This window comes from Branchiostoma floridae, chromosome 12, assembly GCF_000003815.2.
Source record: "Branchiostoma floridae strain S238N-H82 chromosome 12, Bfl_VNyyK, whole genome shotgun sequence".
Taxonomy (NCBI): Eukaryota; Metazoa; Chordata; class Leptocardii; order Amphioxiformes; family Branchiostomatidae; genus Branchiostoma; species Branchiostoma floridae.
This window is the reverse complement of record NC_049990.1, coordinates 11,634,174-11,641,945: the sequence shown is the minus strand read 5'-3', so window position 1 is coordinate 11,641,945 and position 7,772 is coordinate 11,634,174. Positions and strand designations below refer to the sequence as shown.

Sequence of the window (7,772 nt, the reverse complement as noted above, 5' to 3'; positions counted from 1 at the left end):
CTGCGTCATAATTAGTAAGACAAATATTAGATAACTGTTGACCCTAGAGTTAGTGATGCATATTCACCACGGTATACTACGCAACTTTTATTGCCATCTTTTGTATAACGTTAAAAGTATAACAGCCCTATCATAGCAATATGCATGTAAGGTTGTTATGCAATTGTCACCCCAACGTGATACACATGCCACTGTACATGCTTCATGTCGTTATCTTTGTGTCTTCTTTCAAACTACTAAATTCATGTACTCCTCCATCGTATAAACTTGTGTGTAGCAAATAGTGTATTATCTTGACATGCATCTAATTGTAGTAACCTTAATCAAAGTAATATGGAGCACTTACAAAGAGATAGCTTTCTCCCTGAAGTTTTTACTCATTTACATTCCCACCCCTCAAGGGCGATGACGTCATTGTGACCGCGCTTGAAATAAGATTTGACTGATCGCTCAACAAATTTCATAGATATTTTTCCGTCTTTTTGTGTGCTATTTCTAAAAAGTTATATGTCTTGCATAATTTTTCAATTATGAAGGCAATAATCATACAGAAATCCAATTTACGTCGCGACAAGATCGCAGCGGGATCGCCATCTAGTGAAATGGGTGCCTAACTACGTTTCACCCCACCCCTTCTCCTAAAGAATATCGTAATTTACACCAAGTACCACCCAGAGGAATCGGATGATGAAGTGTCGATCGAAATCATAAAACCAAAAATTCAATACAGGGAGGCAAGATTGATATCTCGATCTAACGGCTCTCTTGGGTGCCTTGTTTTATGATGAAGTCAAAATGTCAGAGAGTTCATCAATTATTACGCTATCAACGATCTACATTCGAAATTGAAAACCGGAGTTACGCTTTACTAACTGCAGTTCTTCGGGAGTAAACTTCACATTCTGGGTACAAGTATGCTTTTATCACGTCCCCGTCACAAACTATATCTTTCGGAGTTTCAAAAAAAAATTAAGCATATAAAACAACATCATATGACCTTGGAGCCGACTTAGCGATACCAGGCTATGGCATCAAATACCCTCTTAACCATATTTGGAGCTCAAAACTTGTAGAGTCTTAAAAACTTTTAAGCTACGGGTTTCTAGTAAGAACATATGAATTATTTTACAAAGTTTATCCCCCCTCCCTTCTCTATATTCTATTTTGATGCAAAGAAGTGTAAAACATGTCGAACCCCTCGTGGTTAATCCTACAGGAAAGCAGTGGCCCTGCTAACACGTCTGATTGGATCTCTGTATGAGGAACGGGTGCAGGTCAAAGGTTACAGATTAGGGTAACATGGCGGTTGCCTTGCGGGGAAGGATCACAGTAGATAAGACCGGAAGGTCAGGAACAGTGATAGCTACCGTAGCTATATTCAAATAGAACGCCCCGTGAGAATTAAACTTCTAATACTTCAAGCAAGCCTTAACTGTTGACATTCAGTCAATGAAGAAAATATGATTACAACTTTCATGGATTTGCTCCGTTGGAGTGAGGTACACACGAGTACTTGTCCATTGAGTTGGAGTTGAGTTGATTTTTTTTGTACTGATGAAGACGACATATGGTCGTCGAAACGTTTACTGAAGAATTAAAGAAGGTTTTGTAATGAAGAAGACTTTGTTCAATTGATCTACCAACCTGATGAAACTATTTACGGATACTTATCCAAGGCACTAGTGGTCATAACCCATTCAATATGCAGTGTGTTGTGATGCAATGCGTGTTTGCATCTCTCTGCGCCATTGTTGTCTGCTCTGTTAGAACTAACATCTCACACTAGTTTCAACAGTAGCTGCTCGCAATTTTGAAGGCTGCACGAGTGACAACCGTTATGCACGTAACACGTGATAGATAACGTCACTTCCGCTTCCGGATTAGAGGGCACGCTAAGAAAACAGGTAACATCCGTTTGTTGTTCTAACACTACTGTTGATCACTTATAAACGTATACAACCATGCATGACGTGTGGCTAATCTAGAACGAAACATTGAAGAAAGCAACATTATGTGGCACCATCACAAAATGCAATGATTATGTGGCACCATCACAAAATGCAATGATATTGTATTATACAAGCGAAGGAAAAGAATCACGATTAACTGTAAGTACGCATAAACAAGGATATGCATCGTTTCTGGTATGTCAAAGATGAAGGTCACAAATAAACTTCTTTTAACAATTTTTTTTCTGGACCAATATCTCGATTTGCATAACAATAGTCTAGACGTCTTTTGCTTATGTCTCAGGGACCGTCAACTTTGACATACTACCCACAATGCATTTCGCTGCACATAACATACGTAGAATCGTAAACCTGCTTATGCCTCTTACTTATATATTCATACCCACCTTTTTCTCAGTAACAAATTGTTAAAGTTTGCGTATAATAGCCCACATGTAGTTGTTTGTGATTCTTAATACGGATAATCTTCTTCTATTTCTTCTTTAGGTGATATCTCCGAAGCGGAAAGACTTTGGAAGGAAGAATTCAAGTTGTGGACCAAACAGTACATGGAGGACTGGAAAGCGCAGTATAAAGACTACGTCAACTACAGAGACCAGGGCTGCCCTAGGCCGTCAAATTAGAGCGATCTATTGGTAGCTGACAATGCACAAATAAAAAAGACAATCACTTGTATATTACTAGTAATACACAAGTATGTTTCGCTCCCAGAAACTGGGAATGTAGAATGTTTTACATAAAAACCGATGGATGTAGAGAGGGTAATGACGTGTTGGAAAGTATATTTGAGAAGTATGAAAATTGTTGTCAGTAAAATTGTTTGCCAGCAGAGAGTATTTTCACATCGTATTTATACTACATGTAACACACAAAGTATCAAATATATGACATAATAAACAGTGTGTTGTTAAAGATTGTGTAGCTGTGATTTAGTACAAGAAAAACGGAATAGATGTAAAGACCCTTTCTTTCCTATATAACTACCTCTTACCAGCTAGCCTATCCACTTAATGCCCTCGCCATGCCCCGTAGCGAGAGTCTAGGTCCTGCTTTTCCATAATTATATTTCAGCCATACCATAGGTATGGTGAAATATATTGTATTCGTAATGTTTCTTTCTTTCTTTCTTTCTCCTGTCAAATCTTCAAATCGAATCAACTCCGCCATTTTTTAACCGATTGACTTGAAATTTGGCACAAAGGTAGAGTAAGCCAATACCCCCAGGTGTTTTCTTCATTTTTTTCATATCTGCCTTTAAAATGATTTTATTGAGGTTTTTGTCAATTTTTATGTATATTTCGGGCTCCTGTACCCTGGTATTACAGCCGAATGACATGAAATTTGGTACAGAGGTGCCTTGATCATATGCTCACCTAGATTCAATAACAGTTTTGGCATACGGTACAACAAAATGCTTAATTTTGCGATTTTTGGCCATTTTTTTACCCAAAAAGGACATTCTTGGCTCCTGTAGCCTCGTTTTACAACCAAATGATCTGAAATTTGGTATAAAAGTGCCCTTCAATTATGTGCATATAAATTCAATAAAAGTTTTCCCATACGGTACAACAAAATACTTAATTTTGCGATTTTTGGCCATTTTTTGACCAGAAAATGACATTTTTGGCTCCTGTAGCCTCGTTTTACAACCAAATGATCTGAAATTTGGTATAAAAGTGCCCTTCAATTATGTGCACATAAATTCAATAAAAGTTTTCCCATACGGTACAACAAAATGCTTAATTTTGCGATTTTATGGCCATTTTTTGACAAAATTTTGACATTTTTGGCTCCTGTTCCCTCGATTTACAACCTAATGACCCGTAAATTGGTAAAGGGGTGCTCTAGATATCTATTCAAATGACCCATGTATCATTTTTGGCATGGACCACTTTAAAATGATATATTTGGGATTTTTTTGGTCATTTTCCAATGGCCAAAGGGGTCAACGACCTCAAGGCCTATTGTTGCATGAGGGAGATGGCTGAAATATGCTGTATTTGCTCTCAAGCAAATGTCGGCCTTTCTAGTTAATCATTTCATTACTTTATAGAATTGTAAAGTACCAGACCCGACGACGAGTGACCTAGGGGTTAATACTGTGGTATCCCTGGATTTGGGCTTAAGATGGTACGAGTTGTGAAAAATGTATGGCTTATGTTCGTGTCAGGCATTTTACTTAGTAAGACGTCCTTCTTTCACACAAAGCCTGCATCACAAGAGATTTATTGATCTGTTAAAACTCTAGAGAAATGCTGGTTTTGATTGATATCGCAAGAGGTGTTTAAAAGAAATCGAAAAAGCAGCCCGAAGGCATGGGTGGCCCTGGAATGATTTGATTTTAATACCGTGATTTTAACCCTGCTGAAATTTTTAAAAATTGTTATTCAGGGGGAAAAGTCTCATTTATCAGGTTAAAACTCATTTGTACTGGTAAAATCTATAGTTAAACAATTTGAGCTTTGTTACAACACAAAAGAAAAAAACAAAATGAATTTTTAGCTGATCTCGCCGACCTTCATGAGGCTTTCCGGAATCTGGAATCAAGATGACGTCATGGAGTCTCAGTTTTGGTATAGTTTATTTGTGTCAGCTCATTCGGGGCTGCCGAAAAGATATAGGAGGCCTCGTGGTGCTGTTCTTAGAATGGCGTAATGTTACATCACGATTAGAAATACTTTGTCATTGTAATGTTGATAAAAAGGCAGAGAGTGAGAGAAAAATAAACATTTAGATGAAAGTTATCATGAGCACTGAAACAGCATACTTTTTACATGCACATTCCACGTATTTCATTTCTTTTTCTATAATTGCACAACCGTTTTTTTAATTATGGTGCATATTGGCGTGAAGATACAAGTCACCGACAATGTTAAATGATTTTTTCTTCAAGCATTGGTGTTTATTTGTTAGAAATAAACAAATCTTTTCAGTCTTTTGCCTCTTCTTTGAACACATGCTTTCTACAATAGATTATAATGATATTTGATTAATGATTTGACAAGTAATATTTGAAAAAAAAACTTTATGCATTTGACGACAATGATATATTAAGTCTATCTTTCTTGTTATCATGAAGACATATGAGGCCTAGACCTAGAAAACATGACAAAATGTACCAGTAGAAGAAACAGAAGGTGATAAAGTTACTGACTTGATGTGTTGTCAAAACCCATTACCGTTTAACGGAGCGTTATTAGTCGCTTCGTTAATTTTGACACATTGTTTTTCTACAACAGCACGATCGTTCGATGTGAGGCGTTGTGTTTTTACATCATACTCAAGACAATATACGCCCTCGATTTTTCTCTATTCTCAAGGGATGAAGTCTTAGTGAAGATCTGTGAACCAAAAGACTAAATCAATTATTTCGAAGTTAATCCAGAGGAGTATTCAAGGCTCATAAGTGACGTGCCACGCACAATAAGTTCTTCTTTGTATAGTATACGTACTCTATATCTCATAACAACCCGTGACAATGTAAAAGGGGCGGATTCTCCAGGGCCCTTGACAAAGTATTGCGCGTATCGACGGCTCCTAATTTGCTGTCAGCATGTGAAAAATTGGGTGTGAAAATCGAATTAAAGATAGCGTGTTTTCCAACTTGATTCATTCATCAACAGTTCTGTCGTCATCGCCCCTGTCAGATGCATAGCAGAGCGTTACAAATAAGGTCGTTACTGTGCAGGGTAAGTCCGAGATGCAAAGTGGAAATAGATTGACAGCCCTCCACTTTCAAAATGGCCGCCAAGTTGCAATCAAAATGGCGGATTATAGAAGGTCAACCATGTTTTGTCATACGACATACGGGCATCGTCAGGTTTGACGCTCTCGTTTGATTGAATGAAATCTTAGCCTAAATTGTTCTAAGAATGCATAGTGGTTAGAGATCTATGAAAATTTTGATACACGGTGCATATAATCACACTTAGGCAACTACAATCGAAAATTCTTCTCTAGTACAGCATATATCAAAACCAAGTTATTTGCCCAGCAGGGGTTGTCCTTCTGTAATTGCACAGCAGCTACATGACCTTGATCTGAGGACCACTTCCTTTCAAGGGAACAGGCCGGGCTAAGTGCTAACACAGCATGTGCCACAGGCATCGATGTAAAATAACATCAACCGAAAGGAAGCATTTCCGTACTTCAACAGTTAGGCCACTAATGGTTCCTCAAGTATCCATCAGAACCTCAAGCTAAGGAGATGAATTCACTAGAGACATGGTCTTTTGTGACTATTTTTAGAGATTATCCAAAGTAATCAATCAAAGTATAAACAGTGTTTTTACATGGTGCCCCGTTGTTGAATTTGAATGCGTTCTCTAGCTTGCAATATAGCTTTTGAACTAGTTTAAATTAGATGCCTACTAAGGGATACATATATTTGAATTGTGTCAACTAAATACGTAATAGTTCTAATATACAATGTAGGTTGATTGACTTGAACTAAACAGCTGGTTTGTGTTTTACAGATGACATCATCGACAGCGCATGCGCGGGGTCATGTCCAGCGTCGTGCTCTAGGAGTGCCGCCATCTTGAGCCTCACTTTCATACTAACCTTGACCTTCACATTACAAGCCGTCAGTGACTAACATCCATAGACAGACCAACACAAATGCAAGGTAGATAGTCAGCATGGATACAGTCAAATAATAAAGGGAAAAAAAACAGTGAAAAAACATACTCAACTCAGCATGTAAGGACTAAGTAGCTTTGTGTAATGTTTTGGTAGCATAACAAGATACACTAATTTATATGAAGTTAGATAGGGGAGATATGTGTAAATATTTGTACTTTGTTTGAACTAGAGCAAGGCGAACGTTAGGCATTTTTGTTTAATGTCATGAGAATTATACAGATAAAGAAACGGATTCTAGTACTCATCGGCATATGACCATAATACCACGTATTCTAACGCGGTAGGGACATGTGAATGAATAGGGACCATGCTTAGACATAAGATATATCTACGGACATTTAAGTATTTAAGCAGATTAGTAGTAGTAATTTTTACAGTGCAATATATTGTTCAATGAGCATCTGATGTGTAAATATGCAAACGATATGGCGGGTATGCTGGTTATGGTTTCCGATTCAGTACTTCCTTAGTATACAATGTACGTCAGAATTGTAAAGAACTTTCTTAACGTAGAGAATAGTTGGCCAACAAAAAATGCAATGTGAAATTTTGGAAAATGCCTGATAAAAGTGTATATCAAGAAAATTGTAGTGAAGATATATGGTTGTTGATATGTGCGCAGACGTTAATTATTGTACTTAAATCAGATGAAAGGTAAATGTTCACATGAGAGATAGTCTTAAGAAAATTTAAAAAGATATGGTCATTATATAACTGCTTGGCATTTTTCGTTCTCGCCAGTGATGTAGATTTTTTGTTTTCAAATTCAGTTGACAGATTCGCCTTATATTGTTCCACATACCCACTTTGGCCTGTCCAAAAGCACTAACAACACACAGCCAACTAACGTATTCAACCTTCACTGAAGGGGCGTGAAAGAACTGGTATTAGAGGTATGTCCTCACTTATTTTTCAATAATATCGAGATCATTAAGTAGAGTTAAAGCTTATTTTATCTTCTTTTTTTTAAAGACTACTGACCTTATTGTCAAGGATAGGTGTCCTACCGGAAATGTTATGACGTCACGGGGAGATACGAAGTCGATGTCGTGCCCCGTCCATGTTTAGTTAAATTGTTCCACGGTATTATTTCCAAAATGGATAATCATTGGATAATAAAGGGTTAATGCCCCGCCTCGAGGTGTATATGGTGAGATA

At 37.4% G+C, this 7,772-nt stretch overlaps 1 long non-coding RNA gene across 1 annotated transcript; it reads left to right on the top strand.

Annotated features, from left to right (window-relative positions):
• The first annotated feature begins 1,627 nt into the window (after nt 1-1,627).
• On the top strand, nt 1,628-2,882 carry LOC118427780. Its single transcript, XR_004832576.1, has 2 exons — nt 1,628-1,904; nt 2,457-2,882. It is a non-coding gene; the product is annotated as an uncharacterized LOC118427780 (long non-coding RNA).
• The last annotated feature ends 4,890 nt before the right edge of the window (nt 2,883-7,772 follow it).